The sequence below is a fragment of the Leopardus geoffroyi genome, chromosome C1, assembly GCF_018350155.1.
Source record: "Leopardus geoffroyi isolate Oge1 chromosome C1, O.geoffroyi_Oge1_pat1.0, whole genome shotgun sequence".
Taxonomy (NCBI): Eukaryota; Metazoa; Chordata; class Mammalia; order Carnivora; family Felidae; genus Leopardus; species Leopardus geoffroyi.
The window spans coordinates 177,725,775-177,752,066 of record NC_059328.1 but is presented as its reverse complement, the minus strand read 5'-3'; the positions used below and the strand labels follow the sequence as shown (position 1 = coordinate 177,752,066).

At 41.6% G+C, this 26,292-nt stretch overlaps 1 long non-coding RNA gene and 1 pseudogene across 2 annotated transcripts in view; both read left to right on the top strand.

The window, feature by feature from the left end:
• LOC123599234 overlaps positions 1-25,424 on the top strand; it is a 56,339-nt gene extending 30,915 nt beyond the window's left edge. Inside the window, exons 3-5 of one of the 2 annotated variants that reach the window (XR_006713060.1) lie at positions 7,286-7,365; positions 23,022-23,166; positions 24,445-25,424. This is a non-coding gene — a long non-coding RNA (uncharacterized LOC123599234). Of the gene's footprint in view, positions 1-7,285; positions 8,672-23,021; positions 23,167-24,444 lie in introns of those variants that run through there. The other variant, XR_006713059.1, reaches the window with a different exon arrangement.
• On the top strand, positions 8,132-8,241 carry LOC123600272 (annotated as a pseudogene).
• Positions 25,425-26,292: the final 868 nt, after the last annotated feature.

Sequence of the window (26,292 nt, the reverse complement as noted above, 5' to 3'; positions counted from 1 at the left end):
CCGTGGATGACAAGAGTTGAGTTAAAGTTGGGGGAGGGGACTGGCCTGTGTTCAAAAGAAATAAGGAGATTATTTGCCTAAAGTGGTTGGGATAGGGCAAAGTGGACTTATGATCCGTAGAGAAATGGATCTCCAAGATCCATAGCTCTATTCAGGTCCTGGAAATAGATGTTTGGTATATGAAAAAGTGCATGACCATCTTTTTTATTGGACGCCTTCTAGTCACCCTCAATGGCTTAAAGTCATTGTACAGTAAGGGGTGCTCTTTAGGGTGGCCCTGTCTATGCCTCTTTCCCATGTACTCCCCAAGAAGGAAAGCAGAAACGGAAGAAAGGAGGCACCCACAGATGAGCAGAAGGACCATCCCCATCTGCTTATTCATACCTGGCTTTCCTTTTAGAGTGTAACACATTTTTTTCATTTTATAATCAAGAAAAGTCAAATGAAATTCATTAATTCCAAATTATAATCAGTTTACTAATTTACAAATAAAAATGATTAAAATGAGGTTCTTTCCTATTTTGATAAAAGGAAGGAATGGAAAGGGTAGGGGAGATCTGAACATGAAAAAGAGAAATATTAAAAAAGGGAAATTTAAAAGGGGTGAATAGTGGGTGGGGGGAGCTGGGCAGCTCAGTCGGTTAAGTGTCCAACTCTTGATTTTGGCTCAGGTCATGATCTCATGGCTTGTGAGTTCGAGCCCCGCATCCCTGCTTGGGATCCTCTCTCTCCTTTTCTCTCTGCCCCTCCCCTGCTTTCTCTCTCTCTCTCGAGATAAATAGATTTTTTTCTGTAAGGTGAATAGTGGGGATATAGGAAACATACTTCAGATTTTGCCTAGAGTTGGTTTCCAATATTTGGCAGACATTAGCGCACGTAAGATTTTTGGTGTAAGCAGCTGCCAGTAATGACAGCTGTGCATTTAGAAATCCGTAAGGCTGTTGTTATAACATTGTTGACTTTGTTCTAAAGGAACTTTGTTTGCTGAGAAGTTACAGAACTATCATAGCATTCTCTATCTTCCTAAATGGCCGGGATCCCCAGATATCAATGTTCAGTTCAGCTCAACACACACGAGTGCACCATGCTACATGTCAGAGACCACACCGGGGAGTAAGATAAAGGTAGTCTCTATCCTTATGGAGTGTGTGAGACAAGTGGGGGTAGCAGCCTTGGGGATGGAAGCAGGAGATGAGAGTAGGTGAGGCAGATGAACAATGGCCGTATAAACAAATACATTTCTTCATTCCCTGGTATGACTGGGGCCTTGACCCATTCGTAGCCATTATGTAATCATTGAAATAAATCCAGCTAAATTATTCAAAAAAATCTCCAAATGCCAATTCCATTTAATTTTAAATAACAAGCATCCCTGAGAGGGATGATTTTTGTAACGATGACTAAGGGAAAATATTTTTCTAGCAGGGTTTCTGCACAGGAAAGAATTCATTGCTTCCATCCCCACATCCCACACCCCACATTCCACACCCGTTGGTGTAAAAATATTTGTATTTAAATAATTTTAAATGTCATGCATTTATAATTAAAAGCAATTCTGTGTTCAGAGGAACAGAAATTACTGACTTCAAATCAATGAGAAAAAGTAAATTTTCCTCAAAGGAAGATTTCATGAGATTCAAAGGTAGTTTAACTCAAGCTAATGTGATACATGCCCATCAGTTGCATTTGATATCTGATGTGACCACTGGAAAAACTGCCCACCTCCAGCTGCAGGAGCATATAGGACATTCCAGCAAGAGCCCTTCTTTTCTCCCAAAGTGTCTCTCCTCTCTCCCTTCTGTTTCCCACCTTTTAAGTACTCAAGGTCTAGATATGCACAAAATGTTTTCTTTTCCTTCCCAAAATGACACTCCTCTGTCCCTTACTTCTGGTGGGTGGGATCCCTCTAATTGAACAGCTCCTGATACCCTCTCAACATCCCTTCTGTAACACAGCAACCTCTCCCCCCATTCTCAGCCCTAGCCAGGGAACTGCATTCCCTTAGCCACAGTGTTTGTTCATGGGGCATGACTGGAAGATGGGTCAGTGGAGGCCTTCACCAAGGAAGCTGGGGAGGGGTGGATTTTTGATGATTTGGGGGCACTCTCTGGATTCCACACTGCTTGTGATGGTTAACTTTATGTGTCAGTTTGCCTAGGCTGTGGTGCCCAGTCTTTTGGTAAAACACTAATCTAGATGTTTATGTACAGGTTTTGTTTTTTGTTTTTTGGGTTTTTGTTTGTTTGTTTTGCTTTTAATGTGATTAACTTTTTTTTTTTAATTTTTTTTTTCAACGTTTATTTATTTTTGGGACAGAGAGAGACAGAGCATGAACGGGGGAGGGGCAGAGAGAGAGGGAGACACAGAATCGGAAACAGGCTCCAGGCTCCGAGCCATCAGCCCAGAGCCCGACGCGGGGCTCGAACTCACGGACCGCGAGATCGTGACCTGGCTGAAGTCGGACGCTTAACCGACTGCACCACCCAGGCGCCCCGAATGTGATTAACTTTTAAATCAGAGTTTGGGTAAAGCAGTTATCCTCCATAATGTGGGTGGCCTCATGGAATCATTTGAAGACCTTAAGAGCAAAGACAGATTTCCCAAGAAGGAATACTTCTCAAGACTACAATATAGAGACACTGCCCGAGTTTCCAGCCCTCTGCCCTGCAGAATTCAGACTCAAGACTGCAACATCAACTTCTGCCCAAATTTCTAGCCTGCCAGTCTGCCCTACAAATTGCCTCACAATTATGTGAGCAAATTCCTTAAAATAAGTACATCTCTTTTCTCTCTTGTCTGTCTCCTTTTCTCTCTGTATCTTTGGTTTTTTTCTCCTCCCTTCCTCCCTCTGTCCCCTACCTTCTGTCCTTCCTTCTGTCTCTCCTATGGATTCTGTTTCCCTGGAGAACCTTGACTAATACACTACCTAAGTCCTACTTGCACCCTTGAATTGCCCAGGGTTTTATTTGTGTGTTTGTGGCGGGAGGACAGGAATGCTGGCTGCGTTGCAGAGCTAGGGACAGGTTGCTATGGTCCCTACCACTTGGGTCCATGACTGCTGCCATACAATCCTACAGTAAGCAAGTAATTTCTATTCCAGCGGTCCCAGTCTTGCTCTAAAATGAGTGCTGATAACCCTCCCCGTGAGCCCTCCACTAGCAAGTCTCTTTCCCTTCTCCAGTATCTTCTGGTTGCTTTTTAACCTCTCTCTTCTCCCTCTGTGAAAAGAATAACCAAGAAACAAGAATTCGAAACAACATAAAAAGAAAAGAATGAGCAGAAGAACAAGAGAAAGTGTTTTTAAAAATTTTTTTTTTCAACGTTTATTTATTTTTGGGACAGAGAGAGACAGAGCATGGACGGGGGAGGGGCAGAGAGAGAGGGAGACACAGAATCGGAAACAGGCTCCAGGCTCTGAGCCATCAGCCCAGAGCCCGACGCGGGGCTCGAACTCACGGACCGCGAGATCGTGACCTGGCTGAAGTCGGACGCCTAACCGACTGCGCCACCCAGGCGCCCCGAGAAAGTGTTTTTAAAAGAACAGCTTTTGGGGTGCCTGAGCAGCTCAGTCAGTTAACCTTCTGACTTCCGCTCAGGTCATAATCTCCCAGCTCGTGGGTTCGAGCCCTGCATTGGGTTCCGTGCTGACAGCTCAGAGCCTGGAGCCTGCTTCGGATTCTGTGTCTCCCTCTCTCTCTCTTCCCCTCCCCCACTCAGTCTCTGTCTCTCACAAATGAATAAATGTTAAAATGATCGTTTTTGTTAAAGATAGCGAATGTATTGTTTTCTGTGCTATCTGCAGCTGGGGTTAGAGCCTCTGAAAAGTAACTTTCTGAGGCTCTAGTTGCTTTGTACCATTCAGACCAGCTAGGGGTGTAGGATGTAGAGGTGTGAAGATGACACTCAGCCATGGGAGAGGGCGGGGGCCGCTGTGCTGCTGCAAACTCTCCATGTTGGTCAGGAAGGCACCATAGAGCTGACTGTTGCCAAAGACATTTCTCCCAAGTGATTGGGGAGTGGGTCTGGGATTCGGGAGGCAGGAGACCTTGGAGGAGGTCAGTGAGCTTGAGGGGACGGCTTGCCTAAGGGACACTGCAAATAGGCCCATGTGCCATCTTTGTCATACTTGCTATGTAGGTCACAGACACCTACTCTTGGAAAGCTTCCAGTGTAGTCCCTGATGCATGAAGAGCTGTGAACACCTGGCTTATATCAGTTGGATAATTTTACATAACTCCCACACAGCCAAGTAAATCAACACAAAATTGGAGACCAGGCACCTAACATAAAAGATGCAGAATCTAAAAGCAAGTAAGAATTAAAGTTAAAATCCTTAAATGCAATAGTAATATTCACACTGTTCCTATTTACTGGTGTTTAACATATTATAATAAAACAGTAGCAAATATGGAAAAACATGATGGACAACTTATAGGCCAGAAAGTGTATATTTTTACCAGAACTCACTCATCTGAAATTATAGGCATTTCAAGAGTTTAACCTGTGATATTCTGGGCCTGCCATCTATCCAGAAGAAAATAAAAAGTTAGCCTGAGAGTGTCTGCTTTTTTGTCCACTTAATGCCAAATAGCGAAGTGATAAGAAACAGAATTCTCACCACCTATTTTAATCTTATAATATTATATGTCTGGCTTTTTAAAAACCCAGTCTCCCTTTTGTAGATTCCCTCTCTTCTAGTCTTTTTTAGTCCTGCATTTATAGATGGAGAAAACATTACTTTTGTGATAGTTAATCTTCACCAATATCAAAATAATAGAGAAAAGATTCATCACAGCACAATTTTAAAAGAAATACATCTGATTTTACTGCAAAAACAAAATCTGCTAAAAACTGGCATAAATCCTTGCTCACAGTCAGTGTTCAGTAAATGATGTTGAAATAAATTCTGGAGGGAAAGTCCTGGAGTGCTACCACCAGGAAACAAACACACACATAAAACCCCTCATCCTTTGTACTGTTTTCCTCTCCTTTGGAAGTAAAATACAAGTCAAGATAAGATATAAACACTGAATAAGGGCGTATTCCTTAAGCTTCAGATTAAGGTATATTAATTCTGGTCACATTTACTTAAGATATTAGGTTCGGTCATAAGGTTACTTGGTAAGGTCAGTGTTGTATCAAAGTATAATTTTGCTACTTGCAAAATATTTTAAGACTGTGTGGCAAAATGTCAAAGTGGATCTAGGCCACTATGCCTCAATTACATTCAGATTAAAAATAATTTCTCTCCTAGCAAGTAGACGAAGTGGGTTCTTTGAGAAGTGCAGTTAAAAAAAAAAAAAGTTAGTCTGCTAAAATGTATCTTCAGCAATGTATCAAAGTGGTTTGTAAAGTTTGGGGGAAAAACCAGAACACTACTTGATGCTATTATGAGGGGAAGGCCAGCGGTGACACAAGTTGTGAAAACAACAAATGAATCAACAGCATTCTTCAAGGCAAATTCTTGAATCCATGAAGACATGCTGTAGAAAGCGGTTATGAGTTACAGTTTAAAATAATATTTGCAATATTTGGCTTGTTTGGAATGACAGCAGCTTCCTAAAAACACTTAAAGCATCTTCGAATAATTTCCATAAATAGAGTAACCCTGAGAATAAGTATCTGAATCCTAGAGAAAAGCCTCATGTTACTCACTCTCTGTCTTCCTTTGCTCTCTCTAAAGATCCTTATCTCAGCCCGAAGTTTTCAACCAAGGGAGATTTTTGTCCCCCAGGAGACATTTGGCAACGTTCATTGTATGTCAGGGGAGATGGGGGTGCAGGTAAAGAGAAGGGGGAGATAGCACTGGCTGCTGGTAGGTGAACCGAGGCATGCTCACAAACAGCCTACAATACACAGGACAGCCCCAGAATAAACAATTAACTGACCAGGGGCACCCGGGTGCCTCAATTGGTTAAGCTTCCGACTTCGGCTCATGTCATGATCTTGAAGTTCCTGATTTCCAGCCCTCTGTTGGGCTGCCTGTTGTCAGCACAGAGCTTGTGTCTCCCTCACTTTCTGCTCCTCCTCCTCCCCCCTCTCTCTATGTCTCTCAAAAATAAACATTAAAAAAAAAAAAAGACTTAACTGACCCCAAATATCAGTAGTTCAGAGATTGAGAAACACTGGCCTGGAGATATAAACGGGGCGGGTGTGTGTGTGTATGTGCACAGTACTGGCACACAAACAGAACACATCCATACTTGAACTCTAAGAGCCCTTTGAAACCCACATAAACTGGTGGCCTTACAGATCAGCAGTTCCAGTAAAGAAATTCTACTTTCAAACTAGATGTAAGGCAAGCTCAGAAAGGATTTTCTTATTCTTCGCTCCACCCCAACTCCTCAAGTAAAATGTCTAAAGAAAGCATTGTGATAAACAATTAGAGGGATTGTTGATTTTATTCTAAGGTTTTAGAACTGTGGCTGAGCCTTAGCCTGGGATTCTCAACCGCTGTATGGGGCACCTCTACGAGGGTTTTCCTTCTGTCATGAAAGTTTTAACTGTCTATTTCAGCAGTGACTGACACATGAGCATTCTTTGTGTTATTCTTTTCGGTTGATGTCCATTTTTCCTTCTTACCCTCCAAGCCCTTATTCAAGGCAGCAGGAAATTTTCAGGCAGTGTGTTTCCTTTCTCAAGAGTTGTTCTGTGGATGATGGTGAAGTCTTTAGTATTCACAAGATTTACAGGACTTCAGCATAATTTTATTTTCACAAACCACTGATCACTTATGGCAAGTACTTTTTCTCTCTTGAAAACCATACTGCACACTGCCATTTCCTCATCCAGTCCCCTGTCTCTCTGGCCAAAGCTCTGAAGTGACTGTATTCTTCAGTATGGTCTCCCTGAGACAAGTCACCAACCACCCCTTTTATGAACAGTACCATCCACAGTAAACCCACTTGAGAAGGGTTTTGGCCTAAGTCAAACTTCAACCAGCATCAGAGGCTTGCAGACGCAACTGACAGATAACTGGAAACGTCAGTCATGTTGGTAGATACCACACAAGAAATTTCAAGCAGGTAAAGAAAGTCCCATTTAGCAAAACCACCTACCAGCATCCTTCAAACAAACAAAATGACAAAAGAAAAAAATTAGCAGTAACCCATATAATTAATCTGTGCAAAATAACACGATTAATGTATTCATAGTAACAATCATAGAAGGCTAGGCTGGAGGGGACATTCTGTACTGCTTAGGGGAGCTACGTGATGTACTAATGCCAACATCTCTCTCTCTCTCTCTCTCTCTCTCTCTCTCTCGTTTTATTTTGGTGATGAAGAAACAAAAGGCTTAAGGAAGGGAAGTGACTTGACCAAACTCGTACCAGTTGCTGGGCAAAGTCAGAACCGGAAACACAAGGTACGTCTTCTTCTGTGTATGTAAAAGGCTGAAAACACAAAAGACTGTGGTATTTATATGCATTTGTGTCCAATTTGTTTCTAGTACTTTTCTTCCCCCACTCTTATCTTTTCACCCAAATTTCCCAACTCCTCACATAGACTATTTTGGAAATTAGAAACCATTTTTAATGCAAATAATGCCTTTTTTAAAAAAGTTATAAACACCCACAACATCTTTATGCTTAGTGACTTGATGCCAACTATATATACTTATGGGTGGATGGGTATATCTGGATCTATAAATGGCATTTGTATATTCATATACATTTGTATACCAGATTTCCAAATCTAGTTGTTTTCCCCCACCTTCCGGAAAGAAAGCATCCCTGACATTTTGATAGCATAGCCATATCTGTACAGTTCCATCATGGCAGTTTGCATTACATACTTGTTTGTGGTAAAGGCAAAAATAAATCTTGATAGTTTTCTTCCGTTGATATTTTACCATCTTTTGCTAGGGAAGATGAAAGCACAAGCAATCAGTGCTCTTCTGTGGAAGGGAAGAAGAGTTAGTTAGATCTAAATAAAAATAAGCAGCATCTCAGGCTTGACAAACTTTTCTAGAGAATTCTTTTTTCCCATACTCTGCAGAGAGCCCCTAGCATGGAGCATGTGTCTGCCAGCTAATAGATGTGTCATGCAAAACTTATTCTGTGCTTTCTCTAATCACCACCTGAAACACAGAACTAAAGCACACAATCTAATTTATTTTAATGTTTGCCCTCATACTTTAAAATAAGCATTATTTTGGAACTTTGATTGGGTCGCCATGCTCTTGTGTGACATGAGGCTCTCTTAAACTTTGTTACTACCTCAGCATATTACTCGTCTGACATAAAATTAATTAATCAATCAATCAATTAATCAAACATTCCTTGTGACTATACTTGGCAAGTTTTCTATTTAAACTGCACATAGAGACAAAACAAAACAAAAAACCTAGATTATTAAATGCAAAGAACAAATTAGTGGTTACCAGAGGGGAGGTGGGTAAGGGGATGGGTGAAATAGATAAAGGGGATTAAGAGTACACTTACCTTGATGAGCACATGATGAGAAATGTGTAGACTTGTTGAATCATTACATTGTACACCTGACACTAATATAACACTGTATGTTAATTATACTGGAATAAAAAAATAAAAATAAATACATCTCATACCTAAAAAATAAATAAGTAAATAAACTGCATATAGGCATACATGTGAGTTTGGTTCCAGATCACTTCAATGAAGCAAATATTGCAATAAAGCAAGTCAAATGAATTTTTTGGTTTCCCAGCGTATATACAAGTTATGTTTACACTATACTGTGGTCTCTGTGCAATAGCAGCATCTCTTAAAAAACATTGTATACAAAGCTATCTACACATTCAATGCAATCCCAATCAAAATTGCACCAGCATTCTTCTCGAAACTAGAACAAGCAATCCTAAAATTCATATGGAACCACAAAAGGCCCCGAATAGCCAAAGTAATTTTGAAGAAGAAGACCAAAGCAGGAGGCATCACAATCCCAGACTTTAGCCTCTACTACAAAGCTGTCATCATCAAGACAGCATGGTATTGGCACAAAAACAGACACATAGACCAATGGAATAGAATAGAAAGCCCAGAACTAGACCCACAAACGTATGGCCAACTAATCTTTGACAAAGCAGGAAAGAGTATCCAATGGAAAAAAGACAGTCTCTTTAACAAATGGTGCTGGGAGAACTGGACAGAAACATGCAGAAGGTTGAAACTAGACCACTTTCTCACACCATTCACAAAAATAAACTCAAAATGGATAAAGGACCTGAATATGAGACAGGAAACCATCCAAACCTTAGAGGAGAAAGCAGGAAAGACCTCTCTGACCTCAGCCGTAGCAATCTCTTACTCGACGCATCCCCAAAGGCAAGGGAATTAAAAGCAAAAATGAATTACTGGGACCTTATGAAGATTAAAAGCTTCTGCTCAGCAAAGGAAACAACCAACAAAACTAAAAGGCAATCAACGGAATGGGAAAAGATATTTGCAAATGACATATCGGACAAAGGGCTAGTATCCAAAATCTATAAAGAGCTCACCAAACTCCACACCCGGAAAACAAATAACCCAGTGAAGAAATGGGCAGAAAACATGAATAGACACTTCTCTAAAGAAGACATCCGGACGGCCAACAGGCACATGAAAAGATGCTCAACGTCACTCCTCATCAGGGAAATACAAATCAAAACCACACTCAGATATCACCTCATGCCAGTCAGAGTGGCCAAAATGAACAAATCAGGAGACTATAGATGCTGGGAGGATGTGGAGAAACGGGAACCCTCTTGCACTGTTGGTGGGAATGCAAATTGGTGCAGCCACTCTGGAAAACTGTGTGGAGGTTCCTCAGAAAATTAAAAATAGACCTACCCTATGACCCAGCAATAGCACTGCTAGGAATTTATCCAAGGGATACAGGAGTACTGATGCATAGGGGCACTTGTACCCCAATGTTTATAGCAGCACTCTCAACAATAGCCAAATTATGGAAAGAGCCTAAATGTCCATCAACTGATGAATGGATAAAGAAATTGTGGTTTATATACACAATGGAGTACTACGTGGCAATGAGAAAGAACGAAATACGGCCCTTTGTAGCAACGTGGTTGGAACTGGAGAGTGTGATGCTAAGTGAAATAAGCCATACAGAGAAAGACAGATACCATATGGTTTCACTCTTATGTGGATCCTGAGAAACTTAACAGAAACCCATGGGGGAGGGGAAGGAAAAAAAAAAAGAGGTTAGAGTGGGAGAGAGCCAAAGCATAAGAGACTGTTAAAAACTGAGAACAAACTGAGGGTTGATGGGGGGTGGGAGGGTGGGGAGGGTGGGTGATGGGTATTGAGGAGGGCACCTTTTGGGATGAGCACTGGGTGTTGTATGGAAACCAATTTGACAATAAATTTCATATATTGAAAAAAAAACATTGTATATAATTAAGAAATAGTTTATCACTAGAAAATGCTAACCATTCCATCATGTGTGCCTTCAGTGGGTCCTAATTTTTTTTTTTTTTTTTTTTTTTTTTTTTTTGCTGTTGGGAGTTCTTGCCTGGATGTTGATGGCTGCTGACTGATCAAGATAGTGGTTGCTGAAGGTTAGGGTAACTGTGGAAATCTTTTAAAAGAAGACAACAGTGAAGTTTGATGCATTGATTGACTCTTCCTTTCATGAACAATTTCTCTGTAGCATGTGATGCCATAGCATTTTACCCACAGAACTTCCTTCCAGATTGGAGTTATTCCTCTCAAACTCTACTGCTGCTTTATCAAGTAAGTTTATGGAGTATTCTAAATCTTTTATTGCCATTTCAACTATCTTTATAGCATCCTCATCAGGAGTCTATTTCATCTCAAGAAACTTCTTTCTTTGCTCATCCATAAGAAGCAATTCCTCATCCATTAAAGTTTCATCATGAGATTGGTAGCAATTCAGTAATGTCTTCAGGCTCCACTTCTAATTCTAGTTCTCTTGCTATTTCCACCACATCTGCAGTTACTTCCTCAACTGAAGTCTTGAATCCCTCAAGGTCATCCATGTGGGTTGGAATCAACTTCTTCCAAACTCCTGTGAATGTTGATATTTTGACTTCTCCCATGAATCATGAATGTTCTTACTGGCATCTAGAATGGTGAATCCTTTCCAGAAAGTGTTCAATTTACTCTGCCCAGATCCATCAGAGGAATTACTATCTAAGGCACCTATAACCTTATGAAATGTATTTCTTAAATAATAAGACTTGAAAGTCAAAATTACTCCTTGACCCATGGGCTGCAGAATGGATGTTGTGTTAGTGGGCATGAAAACATTAATCTCACTGTACATCTCCATCAGGGCTCTTGGCTTAGCAGGTACATTGTCAATGAGCAGAATTATTTGGAAAGGAATCTTTTTTTCTGAGCTATATGTCTCAGTAGTAGGCTTAAAATATTTAGTATATTATGTTGTAAATAAATGTGCTGTTCAGGCTCTGTTGTTCCATTTATAGAGTACAGATAGAGTAGATTTAGCATAATTCTTAAGGGCCCTAGGATCTTCAGAATGGTCAATGAGGATTGACTTCAACTTAAAGTCACCAGCTGCATTAGCCCCTAAAAGAGAGTCAGCCTATCTTTTGAAGCTTTGAACACAGACATTGACTTCTCCTCTCTAGCCGTTAAAGTCCTAGATGGCATCTTCTTCCAGTATAAGGCTGTTTCATTTACACAGAAAATCTATCACTTAGTGTAACCACCTTCACCAATTTCCTCAGCAAGATCTTCTGGAGAACTTGCTGCAGCTTCTACAATCAGTTCTTACTGCTTCACCCTGCACTTTTATGTTATGGAGACATCTTCTTTCCTTAAACCACATGAACCAATCTCTGCTAGTTTCAAACTTTTCTTCTGTAGCCTCCTTACCTCTCTCAACCTTCACAGAATTGAAAAGAGTTAGGGCCTTATTCTGGATTAGGTTTTGCTTAAGGGAATGTTGTGGCTGGTTTGATCTTCTTTCTATCCAGACCACTAAAACTTTCTCCATACGAACAATAAAACTGTTTCACTTTCTTATCATCTGTGTGCTCACTGGAGTAGCACTTTTAATTTCCTTCTAAATCTTTTCCTTTGCATTCACAACTTGGGGAGCTGACACAAGAGGCCTGGCTCTCAGCCTGTCTCAGCTTTTGCTGTGACTTCCTCACTAAGGTTAATCATTTCTAGATTTTGATTTAAAGTGAAAGACTTACAACTCTTCTTTTCAACTAAACACTTAGAGGCCATTGTAGGGTTATTCATTGGTCTAATTTCAATATTGTTGTGTCTCAGGGAGTGGGGGTGGGGTGCCTGAGGAGAGGGAGAGAGACAGGGGAACAGCAGGTCGGTGGAACAGTCATAAACACACAGCAGTCATCAATCAAGTTCATCATTATATGGGCACAGTTTGCGGTGCCCAAAAACAACTATAATAGTAACATCAAAGATCACTGATCACAGATCACCATATTTGTTATATTTAATGAAAAAGTGTGAAATATTGCAGGAGTTACCAAGATGTGACACAGACACAAAGTGAACAAATGCTATTGGAAAAGTGGTACCAATAGATTTGCCCAGTGTAGGGTTGCCTCAAACCTTCAGTTTGTGAAAAATGTAATATCTGTGGAGGGGAGTCTGGGTGGCTCAGTCGGTTAAGTGTCCGACTTCAGCTCAGGCCATGATCTCACAGCTTGTGAGTTTGAGCTCCGCATCGGGCCCTGTGCTGGCAGCTCAGAGCCTAGAGCCTGCTTCGGATTCTGTGTCTCCCTCTCTGTCTGCTCCTCCCCCACTTGTGCTGTGTGTGTGTGTGTGTGTGTGTCTGTCTGTCTGTCTCTCAAAAATGAATAAACATTTAAAAAAAATTTTTTTTAAACACAAAAATGTAGTATCTGAGAAGTGCAGTAGAGCAAAAAACAAGGTATGCCTGTATATGGTATAATACCAATTTTTACAATTGTATGAGTGTGAGCATATAGGAAGAAAGTCTAGGTGAGTATTTACCAAAATGTTAGCAATGATTTGCTTTCAGTGGTAAGACTTTTCTTTATACTTGCCTATATATTTTACAACGCTTATTGAATTCTTTGATGTTTAGGAAAGTATTAACTAAAAACAAAATACTTATGTAAAAGCCTTTTCAAACGGCACTCCTTATCTCTCTGAAGCACTGGATTTGTAGCTAGTTCTATTCATTTAATAAAAATTTACTGAATACCTACACTGTTCAAGGACCTGTACTAATATCTATGAGATAAATCGTTTTACTGTTTTACAAAGGTCAAGCCTGTCAGCTAACAGATAATTACAGACCGCCTGCTATATGTTCATAGGGCCATGGTGCCTGCTAAGAGCTGTTCACGGTGGTGAACAGTATCCTATCTCCAAAAGTTTATATACTATAAACATGTAATTAAATAATAAAATGATAGTGGTGGTGATGCAGGTGATGAAGGAAATATTTTGGGTTATGTCACTGATGGTGACTGAGAGGTGAGGGAGCTTTGGCTGGAATGTTAATGGAAGACCTCACTAAAGTGGTCACCTTGGGGGTGAAGCCCGAATATTAGAAAGAGACAACTTTGTAAAGATCTGGTCTCTTGAGCAGAAGGAATAGCATAAGGGAAAGAACCAAGATGAGGACAAGTTTAGTATATTCAAGGAAGAACAACAACCAAAAGACAGTGGCAGAGTACAGAGAAGGAAAAGGAACAAGCAGAAGACAGGAGGGCAACATTCCAGGCCACAGTCCAGAACTTAGATTTGATTGTCATTGCGAGGAGAGGTTTGTGGTGAGTTCTAAGTAGAGAAGTGATGTTGTCTAGTTTGCAGCTGTGAGAGATTCTGCTGACTTGAGTTAATGGTGGATTTGCAGGCGAGGGGAGAGACAGGGAGGCCAGTCAGGGTGCTTACTGTAGAGGATGCAGCTAGGAGCTGCCACAGAGGGATGATAGTGGGAGAGACATACTAAACACTTTAAAATGGATGAATGCTTCCTGACTGGGGACTTCCCCCAAAAAGGGGGGGACGGGGGGAGGTTCTGCTCTTCTATTACCTATCTACTCATCTCTTCCAACTTTTCTCTTATGGAGTGTGCATGAGATTGTTTCTCAGTATCCTTTCTCCTCTGTTTTGTAATAGAGCTCCTTGATTTCTAGCTAGGCTCATGACCATTAGTTTATAAACTACATTTCTCAGCTTTCCTTGGTATTAGGGGTGACCTTGTGACTAAATTCAGGCCATTGAGAAATGAACTAATGTATGCCCTGTCTAAATTATCTCCTTAAGGACACAGCTACTTGGTAAGACTTTCTTACTCTTCTCTCTGGCTGAAACTCAGACATGGATCAACCAGCTTTAAGCCCAGGGCATGAGAATATAACCCCAGGGCATGGTAGAGCAACAAGATGGAGAGACAGACTTCCCTGAATGACCTCATGGAACAGCCCTCTGGCTGGCCCCAGTGGTCTGCTTTAGTCTATATCACATGAGAAAAATAAACTTTCTTTTTAGAACTATGCTGTATTTTAGAGTCTTTGGTTAGAACTACTTATTTCATACCCTCAGTAATATGAGGAGCTTTGGGAAAGCCAACAGAAGCATTGATAACAGAGAAGCTAGGGCAAGGCAGATGTCTTGGGGCTGATCAGAAGTTTTAAAAAGATAAGCTAATGTCTTCTCTTCAGTGCCCTCTTGTCTGATGTAGAAAGAAAGCATAGCTGACTGGGAGAAAAATTATTTTGATACGGTAAATCTACACCAAAGCCCTAGAGCCATACCCAACCCTTGGGGAGAGCTCTGACTTCCTGCTAAGATTCAGGGTGAGAGATAAAGGAACATTCCAATCATGAACTCTGTATAACTTTAAGGCTGTGATATGTTGATAAAAAAGAAACCAAAAAATAATATAAATTTGTTTTCTTTACCCATTGTTTAAAAGAACCTTTAAAGGCACCTGGGTGGCTCAGCCAGTTAAGCATCTGACTCTTGATTTTGGCCCAGGTCATGATTTCACGGTTCGTGAGTTCAAGCCCTGTGTCTGACTCCACGGTGACAGTACAGAGCCTCCTTGGGATTCTCTCTCTCCCTCTCTCTCTGTCCCATCCCACTCTCAAAATAAATAAATAAACTTAAAAAAAAATAAAGAAACTTTACATTTACTCTTAATGAGGAGTTATGTGTATACTATATGTATATGGAAAATATACCAAGCTCTCGGTTAATTGAGCACATGTATACACGAGGCCTTCTTCCATCAGTACTGGATGGCAGTAGCCAACTATTCTCATCTGTTTGAAGTGTACCTGAATTTGGGACCCTTACTAATTAAAAATAACAACAACAATAACAACAAAAAACACACCTATCTCAAGGTTATGAAGGGTAATACACACACAAAACAAAATGAATTAAGTAATACTAAATATTATAGTAGGTAATAAAATTCGCTCCAATACGGGGAAAACATGACCTCCCTTACAGGGTTTTTTGAAGATTAAAAAAGAGAATTATGTAAAATAACCAGCAAAAAGCATTCTTGTTGTTTCCCCTCTCCTTATACTCACTCAATTATTTGGCTTTCAAACTGCAAAATACTCTGGACTCTGCCACAATCCCTGAAAGAATGACCAAATGATGACTCCCAGTAAGCTGGTAATTTGGCTTTTCTACATTACTTAATACAGGAATAAGGGGTGAATGGTAAGAGGGAAGAGGGACTAACATGTATGGAGCGCTTACTATGTGTACGCATTAGATTGGTCATTTCCTTTCTTTAAAGAACATTTGTTTATTTTTGAGACAGAGAAAGACCCAGAGTGTGAGCAGGTGAGGGGCAGAGAGAGAGGGAGACCCAGAATCCAAAGCAGGCTCCAGGCTCTGAACTGTCAGCACAGAGCCCGGCGCGGGGCTCGAACCTACGGACTGCGGAGATCATGACCTGAGCCAAAGTCGGACGCTTAACTGACTGAGCCACCCAGACACACTCCTGAGATCTCATGATCCTGAGATCAAGACCTGAGCTGAGATCAAGAGTTAGACGCTTAACCGACTGAGCCACCCAGATGTTCCTAGATTGGTTATTTCCTCCGATCCTCATAATTCAGTATAGTGATATAAGCATTCCTACTTTAACAACAAAGATACCAGATTTGACAGAAGTTAATTTCCTAGTCACAGAACTAATAAGTGGTTGTTAATAGTTGAGCTGAAATTCAAACCCAGGGCTGTGTGACTCCAGAGCTCACCTTCCTGCCTGCACCTCTGAGGAGGTGTAAGCCTCATGGTGCACAGAATACAAAGTTAAATGTAACACTCCCGAACACAGTACTGGACCTCAAAACCACTTTACACTCTCAATTTTCTTGTTTAATCCCAGGCAGAGTTAATCATTTCCACCTCTTTATTCCCATTTAGTATCTTGTATGCACATTCACATGTAAGAATGGTTATTGGTTTACAGGCCATTTAATGGTGCCTCCACTAGATGGACAGCCTTTCATGGGCAAATGTTTTAGCATCTGTGTTTTCTTAGTGTCTCCTACAATACCTGCAGATAGTAGGGTTCAAGAATTCAAACATTCGATAAGTGTTTATTGAATCATCCACAAACTCCCCAAGAGCACTAATGTACCCTAGTCCAGTTGCCCATGACCATTTCCAGGGATGTCGCTGAGCCATCTTCAGTCTCCAGGGCCCTCAAGCTTCATGAGGTTTCCATGAGCATCAGCAATCACACACACGTGTGAAAACATGTGAAGTACTGTGTGTCAGAACTGTTACGCACTGACTGATATAAAGAAAGACCTTCTGAGGTTGTGCTTTATGATAACCGCAGAAGCCTTTCTTAGCAAGTGAGAAAAAAGCTCCTTCACTTTTCCTGGGTTTGAGGAATTAATATGTTCTGAAGGGCAGCCTATGGGCACATGCACGCACGCGCACACACACGCTCACACGGTGCGAGCTAGCATTATCCCTACTGTATCAGGAACCTCCTGAACTGTAATCTCACAGCATGGAGGCTGAATCATACTAGTAAACATACGAGGAGCTTTCACAACAAGTTCTTTAAACATATTCATGGCTATCAGCAGTGATATTACATTTCAGTTAGGCAACCCTGATTTGAGCTGCATACCATCTTTACTGTAATGAGAGTCTTTGTTGTACACATTGTCACCGCGGAGGAAAGGTCATTAAGAAGCACACTCTCATGTAGATAATCACACCCTGGACCCTGTAAGTGTGATGGCAACTGGCAAAGAAAATCCACAGGTTCTTGTTCTGCATGGTAATACAAAGGAAACAAATAGTGCCTGGATCCTACTCATTTCCAGTTTTTTGTCAAAACGTTCTTAGCATAATCTTGCTGAGTCCGTAAGAGCATGTAACAGAGTCATCACCCTCAGTTTGACAACACTAGGCAGAAAGGTAAAAAGCAAGCATCATTTCTTTAGAGCTGTATGCTCTGAGTGTTTTACAATCCAGACTGCTGTTCAGTGTAGGATAGTGTCAAGGACTATGAAAAGTCTGATGTTGTACCCTACTTGCAAGCTAACAAGTTAGCCTCGTATAATTTCGTTTATTCTAGCAGAAGAAATAAGAAAATAAGAAATCAGAGACAGAAGACGGTTTATTATTTACAGCAATAGTAGGTGAACCAACCAGGCTAGCCTGAGGTTGCCATGAGGAGAAAAGTAAAAGTATCTTAACTGGGAACGGCAAGAGTAGAGTCTTGAGTTTTCTAGTTAGGACTATATAACTTCCTACCCCTTGCATGCTAATCATTACCCAGGAAGCAGCTGAGAGAAAATGATCCCCTTCTGGGGAGATTGCATTCAGTGATCAGATTGTCTTACTAATATGTGTGGACCAGGAGGAGATGAGGGAGGTAGAGATGGAGGTAATATTGAGCCAGTTACTGAGGAGGCCATTCCAGTGCTCAGGATGCAGGATGGCTTTCAGATGCAGAAAGGCAGGGAGCATGGAAGGTCCATCAAATGCCTTGACTGTCAGCTCATTGTTGAATGGCTTGTGATAGAAGACACACCATTGTCAGACTGCAAATGGTCCAGACAGCCAAAAACTTGACATGGATTAGTTTCAAGGGCAACAGCAGTGTGGCTAGAATTGGTTGACCGGACTAGAACAAAAACACCATCACCTGAAAAAGTATCAATAGAAGTGAGGTCCTGTGGGTAACGCTGAGAGGGAATGAAAGGCCAAAAGCAGTCAGTCTACTAGGAGTGGGTGGAGTCGATGCCCCGGGTGATGTGTCCTCCCTCATTACGAGACAAATGAGTCAACTTTGGCAGGAGCTCCAAGTCTGGCATGCAGCTGTAGCCTCTGCATCAGAAATATAGAGGCCTTTACTTTATGCCCAGTCTGTGATGGTAGATGTGTTTCCATGTCTACTATGGGGATGGATCCAGGCATGGATGGTAGAAATCTGGGCAGTGCAGGCTTAGCTTAGTCAGTGACTTGAGTCCAGTCAGTCTCAGCAGAGAACAGATTCTTAGCCTGGGCTTAATCCAGACAGTTCTATCAGCAGCCACAGTTTATTCACACAGTTTATAGCCCCAAAGAGGGGTATCTTTAATCTGTCAGTCTTTAGTTTCTAAGAGGCAGATCAAGTAGCTAGACCATTGACAATGGCCCAAGAGTCAGTAAAAAAATATGTATATCAAAATTCTTCAAGGACAGTATTGTCCATTGCTATGAGAACAGCCTTGATTTCAGCCCAATGACTAGAGCAAGTTCCTTTATTTTGGGCTTGCATCATTGGCACTGAACTTGAACAACCATAGCAGCCCTATGAATTACACCAAGTTTCAGCCTATTGGAATAGTGAGGCTCAGGCATTTAGGGAAACTGCTGTGAATTAAGGGCCCTATAGAGCCAGTGACTTTGCCTTAGTTGGCACAGTGGGGAACAGTTTTCCCCCAAAGAATAGGTACCATTGTTACATGTAAAGTCTAGAAGCTGCTGAGGCCAAGCTGGCTGTGTTCTTGAATATACCATTTTCACTTGACAAGTGAAGCTTGTTGGGCCTGAATCTGAGGTGACTCACCCAAAAATAGGAATATCACATCAGAGAGTTGTAAGGCTTCCGTGGGTCAGGCGTTCAGTTTTAGCAAGCTAATAGGTATTTGTCAAAGGAATTTTCCTGATCGTTGTATCATGAAAGTAATGAATCTAAAATCCCAAAGGGGCATCTCTGGGTGGAGGCTGCCTCCCTGTGCTAGAGGCTCTGATCAACAAAATCATCAGGCACAGAGACTTCTAGCTCAGAGGTGTCTTTAAAGTTATGGGTTAGAGTTATAACACTTTATGTTGTAACTTTCTGGATAGCTTCCAATGCAGTCTAGTCATTTGGGCTCCACTCAAAGGATGTTGATTTGCAAGTGAACCCATATGAAGAGCCAAATAGAATCCCCAAATGAGGCATTCACTGTCTCCAGTACTCGAAGTATCCAACATGGGCATCCTTTTGGTGGCAGGTTGTCAAAGAGATGGCAGTTTTTCCTTGACTGACAGAAAAATTGAATGTTGTGAATCCACCCACATAGCTTCAAGAAACTACTTGGTCAGCAGGCCCCTGAATTTTTTCAGGGTTTATCAGCCACCTCTAAGAGACATATGATAATACTGTAGTCACAGTGGTTGAACTGAGGCTTCTGATTTGCCAATTGACGGGACATCACGTAAGGAAAGCTTTGGATGTTAGAGGGTAGAGGTGCTCACTAAATACATACATTCTGGCAACTGAATTCAGTTGTTGCCCCCATTACACCACCTGTGCCAAACATTGTGACTGTCACTGGATCCATTTTACAGACTAACGGCACATTTTACCACTGGCACTTGTAGGTCAGTCTCATTTGCACAGCAAGACCTCCAATATGTTTTTAGTGCCTCTCTGGGAGTACCCAAATCCCCTAGGAATCACTATAAAGGCTTGTGTGCCATCTTAACATTCTCTACATGCACCTCTTCTCAACTGAGGAGCATCCTCTCTGATACTTATGGAACAGAGAAGTATAAGCATCAATTCTCATTGACATTAAGATGTAGAAGCAGCGGGGCTCCTGGGTGGCTCAGTCGGCTGAGCGTCCAACTTCGGCTCAGGTCATGATCTCACACTCCATGAGTTCGAGCCCCGTGCCGGGCTCTGTGCTGACAGCTCAGAGCCTGGAGCCTGCTTCGGATTCTGTGTCTCCCTCTCTCTCTGCCCCTCCCCTACTCATGCCATGTCTGTCTCTGTCTCTCAAAAAGAAATAAACATTAACAACAACAACAAAAAAAAGATGTAGAAGCAGCAACAACAGTACATTGAATTGGCTAAAAAGGCAGCATCCACAAAGTCAGGCTAGCTTCCTTTCCCCACTATAAACCCTGCCCTACTCCATTAGGTGAATCTGCATGCCTTTTCCTTCCACTCATGCAGGTAGGATAGTGAATTGGGCTTCTGTACCAATAGAGTCATAAAAGTTTTACTTCACTCCAGGACTCCCCAGCTTACCGAAATGGATGTGTATGGCCTTTAATCCTCCTTGGGGATAGGAAGGGAAACGTCAGCCCCTACCTCTAATGGTTTCTCCTTAATGTGGTTGAGGTCAGGGAGGGTAGAGAGAGATCATTTTCTCTTTCTCATTTGTTAACATTATAAACCCAATCCAGAGAAGTAAGAGCCTGGACCCTAGTCAGTGCCTCATAAATGGTTTTTCAAACCATTTCAAAACAAGAGTTTTTCTGTCTCAGAAAAAATCTCCCAAAGAAGGCCAGTATTCCCTTATAGTAGCCAGGATTCACTGCAAAAAAAATTCTGAGACCTTTTACTGTCATCTCCAAATGGATCTAAAATTAGCATTATAGATTACAGGAGGCTTTGAGGTATAAGAAAGCACAGTTGTTGCATTCTTCCTTGATAACCATTATAAACCCCACCCCCTCATCCCCATGTGACCAGTGGAAGCTCTAATGACCCATCTGGTTTTTGCCCGCGGTGGTAGCGAATATCCTTCCTTTCATGCTCTTTGTGGATACGTGTCTGTGTAACTTGTCTGGATGGGGGTGGAAACTTCTGCCCACCCAGGATAAATCTTAGCACTGGCTGTTACACATTCAGTGTTGACCCCTCGGTTGGTAAGGAAGTTCCCCCATCCAGGGGAAAGGTAGCAACAATCAAGGCACTTAGGCAACTGTCTCTGAAACTACTTCCTGATATTCAGCCTGCAACCACCTTTCTAATTCCTTGTCATTATCAGGCAACAAAGTAAAACAAACAAACTTCTATTTCTTAGTTGGCCACAAAATTTAGTCCATTCACTAGTGATTCCCATGGACTTCCCTCAAATCCTGTTAATTGGCCTGTGAGGCACTCATCCGTTCCCTTCCAGAAGGCCGTGTCTTTTATATCAGCACCACTATCATTGCCAAAACTGTCAAGAACTGTGAAGGGTCTGACATTTACCCGACTTGCAAACCAGTAAGTCAACATGCCATAGTTTCATGGATGCTAGGAAAACAACAACAACAACAACAACAACAAGATTCCTAGGTCAGAGATGAAGGAGTTTATTACAGCAATAGCGACGGCCAGAGCATTGGCATTTTAACATCAGCTCCTCAGTCCCAGTTCCCACAGGGTGAGGGGAATATGCCAGATGACATCACCCTGTGCAGTGCTGAGTTACAGGAGATGAACCCTGAGCCCAGAATCTTTCTGTAATGGTCAATGAGTATTCCTGCTACCTCTCACTTTGAAGGCTTTTTGCCACATAAACATCCTTTAAAACAACAAAGGGCAAATCAGTGCTTTGCTCACAGAAATACGATTGACAAGTATCCAGTAACAAACAATATGAGAATGGCACTCAAACAGCCTGTGATTAGGAAGTCCATAGCCTATGTCATTCTGTGGATAATACAGGTGGATATGTTGGGAGCTTATGATTACTTAAATAAATTTTCAACCTGCCACAAGAGGTTAAAATAAAAATCCCCACAAGAGGAGGAAGAACATGATAATTTCAGGAGCAGAAGGGACAATAGATGTCAAGGCATGTTAAAAACAAACAAACTAACAAACCACGGTTAAGTTCAAGAGCAGATAAAAACTGTTGAAGCAGGAACATGTGTATATGTTGGGGTTCCTTTTACTAGTGACTCTATCTGTTTAAATTTTTTTACATTAATCTTTAAATTTTTTAATTAAATAATTTGAAAATAGCAGAATTCTCCATTGAAGAGAAAAGTGCTTATGATAAAAACCTTTATTAGTTGGGGTTTGTATAGAACTTTTCTCCCCCAGAAAACCCCTTCTATGGTAGAATTGGGGAAAATATGTAAGCGTCTTATCTAAAGGTAAGATTGAAATGCAACTGTTAGTTTTAGAAATACTTGATATATTTTTTTAGTGTTTATTTATTTACTTTTGAGAGAGAGAGAGAGAGAGGAGAATGTGAATGGGGGATGGGCAGAGAGAGAGGGAGAGAAAATCCCAAGTAGACTCTGCACTGTCAGCACAGAGCCTGATGCAGGTCTCGAACCCACAAACTGTGAGATCATGACCTGAGCTGAAATTAAGATTTGGGTGCTTAACCAACTGAGCCACCCAGGCGCCCCAATATATTTTAAATATGGGAACAAAGACCTGGGATGAAAAGAAAGCTGAACAATTAAATTTCACTGGATGACTGGGTGCAGTATCCAACATTCTAGAAGGATCTAATTACATAACCCATGCATCACTACAGTCCCAATGTTCACTGAGCAGAACAAGGAGAATGAGGGCCTTGCAAATGTGTACAACAGAGGCTGCTTCTATACAACAACAAATGAACCCAAAACAAAACTGACTTTAAGGGGAATCTAGTCATTTATTCTCTCACTGAGTAACAACCAAGTGTCAGGCCCTGGGGTAGATGAGTGGAGGACAGGCTTAAAGCCTTTTTTTTTTTTTTAAAGGAAAGGGGAAATAAACTCATGATCTTCAGTATTTGTTTGTAAGTGGTGTTATCCTTATTGCTAGTCCCTGTATTACTTAGGATTCGAATATGTTTTTGGAAAGGAAATAGAGAATGAAATCTGAAGAGTGACAGGTACAGGTGGTACAGTTCTGCACTGATGAAGATATAATGAAGAGAGACCTCATCAAGCTCGGGAAATGGATAGAAAAGTATCCGGGAGTTCTCGTTGTGGGCAACAAGCAGATGGTAAGTCTGGGGCAAATGAATCTAAACTATGACTATAAGATGATCATCTCTGAATTATCCACTTGAAACCCTGGAAATAGAATTTATTATTGACTTGTTGCTCTGGCCTCTGTTTTGTGGCTGCTCTAAAGCCCAGCAGCCTGCTGACGGTCACTGGATCCTGAGGGTCCCAGGAAGAAGGCAGAAAGTGTCTAGGGCTGCTCCTCAGCCTGAACCCCACATCCCAAGAAAGGCAGCGAAGGCTCAATAGCTCTAAATTGGGAACAAACGGGAAGACTAAGATATCTCAGGAAGGCAAAACCGGAGAGAGTTTATTATCAAAATCTGTAAAGTCCTTAAAGGATCTATGTGGTGAGGTTCAAGGCTGCTGCATGCCATTGTACCAGTTGGATGCTGCAAGGGCACCTGGCCAAGGGCATAGTGAGGAATGGGGGACGAAGCGGGGGCCACACTGGGTCTGAAATCTAGCCGTGTTCTGCTCACTGAACCATGCCCCTGGAACAAGGCCACATCTGCCTGAAAGGCGGAACACCCATTCCTAAACTGAATGCCAGAGGGTGCTTTTTCCTCCTCTGCATAAAGCCCTGTCTGTGCTAGCTGGGGCCCCAGAGTGAGAACATCCTCAAATCCTGGAATGCTAAAACTCAAGGGCACCCATTGAAATTCTATGAAAGTAGTTTAAAGATAAATAAAAGATGGCATTACTTTATACAGTGGGTAGTAAACATATGGAACTCATTATCCTCAAGATGTTGCGTAGTCCACAAATATAAATAGGATAAAGAAAGATTTAGATAAATTCATGCTTGTTAGATTCATATGAGCTGTTAGAGCATTGTTAGAAACACACAGGGAACGTCTCCAAATGCTTTCAGGGAAAATACCGAGATGTCCTATAATGCCAGTGCCATGAATTGGATAAGCAAAATAACTGTCCAGGTTTTTCAGGGAAAAATAGCCAAGGTTTCCAGATATCTGAGAGTGAAGCTATTATGTCGTAAGTACATTCTTTATACTAACAAATTGTGTAAAAATCTGTCTCAATGGCAGTATGTACTTTGATGTGATCTTAAACTGAGTTTGTCCAACTCAACTTTTTCTTAAGAACTTGGAGTTTTCATGACAAATGCACAATATTGTACTGGGCTGTAAAAGAGTGCATGTCACTGTTTGACTATAACCTGGTCCCATGGAGTTATTGCATTAATTTTTTTTCATTGCTTTGAGTATTTCTGCTTACTTTAGATAAAAGTTTTTATCTTCTTCCCAGTACTTCAGGCTTCTGTTCTCAGATTGTGATTGGCTTCCAGGAAAAAAACCTTTCCTTCCTAATATGCTGCCCTCATCTCTTTGACTCCAGAGGAAAGCGCTCACTCTGTTCTGTGTCATTTCATCTCAGCTGTGAAACAGATCTTCCCTTCATTCACTAGAGTCCCCGGAGACCAGGCTGCACTACTAACAAGCTTAACTGAAGGTTGGGGAATAACAGAAGAGGAGCACATTGTCTAACTGCTGCTAGGTTTGGCTGCCAGATGTGCTTACCCCTGAACTCAGGGAGGCTCAGACCCATTCTGAGTTTATGCCTATTTGGTTCCCACCCCAGTGCAGCTCACTCCAACCGCAGAAGCAGATCTAACAACCGCACAACTCCAAACACAAGCCCAAGCCAAGCTCCAGAGATGGAAAGGAGATGTTTCCTCCTTCCAGTTCAAGGCCAACCTTTCCAGTCATCACTCATTGGTACCAGTATCTTACTTGTCCCATGGTTCCCAGTAGGATAATGCATCAAAACACAACAGCCCAACATCAATACACTCTAGACAACTCAACCTTATATTGCCCACAGGCGCTGATAGTCCTGGCCTGGTTGAGTCCTTTCTGCTCCTTTGTGTGGTCTGTCCACTCACAGGAGGCCCTGCCTGCTCATTCTTCATGCAGTCTCCAGATTTTGCTTCTGGACAACAATGCGCACAAATCTCTAAGTAAATAAGTGATACTTTTCAGGCACAATATAGTCTAAGTTCATATGCTAAAGAAAATAAATATTTGTCTAAGGGAGATACAATGCTCAGAGATGCAACTCTGCAGATTGCAAAATGGGCATTTGTTGTTGAGTTATAACACAGGGATGTTTAGCAACACAGAGTCACCAACGTAAGACAAGGCCTTTGCTTACGTATGAACACCTAAATGACTCATTCTGATTATTTTTCCAAAATATGAAAACATTCTGTCCTGCAAGTGAATTCCAGCTTCCATCTCTTTTTTTTTTTTTTTTTTTTTTTTTTTTTTTAACGTTTATTTATTTTTGAGACAGAGAGAGAGCATGAACGGGGGAGGGTCAGAGAGAGGGAGACACAGAATCCGAAACAGGCTCCAGGCTCTGAGCTGTCAGCACAGAGCCCGACGCGGGGCTCGAACTCACGGACCGCGAGATCATGACCTGAGCTGAAGTCGGCTGCTTAACCGACCGAGCCACCCAGGCGCCCCTCCAGCTTCCATTTCTTGAGAGGAAAACAACGTATAGCTTTGAAATCACTGTGCTTTTCTTCTTCTTTCTGGTCATCATGTTTTCAAAAATCTTTAAGGCTAAGGTTTAGTCATCCCTCTTCGTTAAGTATGATATTTAATAGGGTCTAAAATACATTTAATCTATTTATTTTGTATATTCAACATCTCTATGATCAACGTATCTTACAACCTATGGCTTCTCAAATCACACTCAGCCAAGCAGGATTCGTGACACAGTTGCCTCTATATGTGAGAAATTAGTCCATTATAAAACCGAGCTCACTGAAAGGATAGTGACTTGGTTTTTCCTGTCAGGGTCTAACTGGACAACTGCACAGCTCCAGACAATGCCATTTGAGGATACTTGAGGTGGGAGTATAAACGTGTGGTCTGAAAAACTTCCATGAATAGCTTCCAGTAGGACCTATAAAGCTCCAGAATTAAAACTTTTATAATGGGTGCCCGTGGTTTGGAAAAAAGTATTAGAGACAGAAATGGAGCCCTCTTAGGAAATGCCACCTCGCTCATGTTCTTGGTGGCACAGTGTCTGATACGCTGTAGAGACACCAGTTGACTCTGCATCCAAAAGTGATTCAGAGGAACCACCTTCTACAC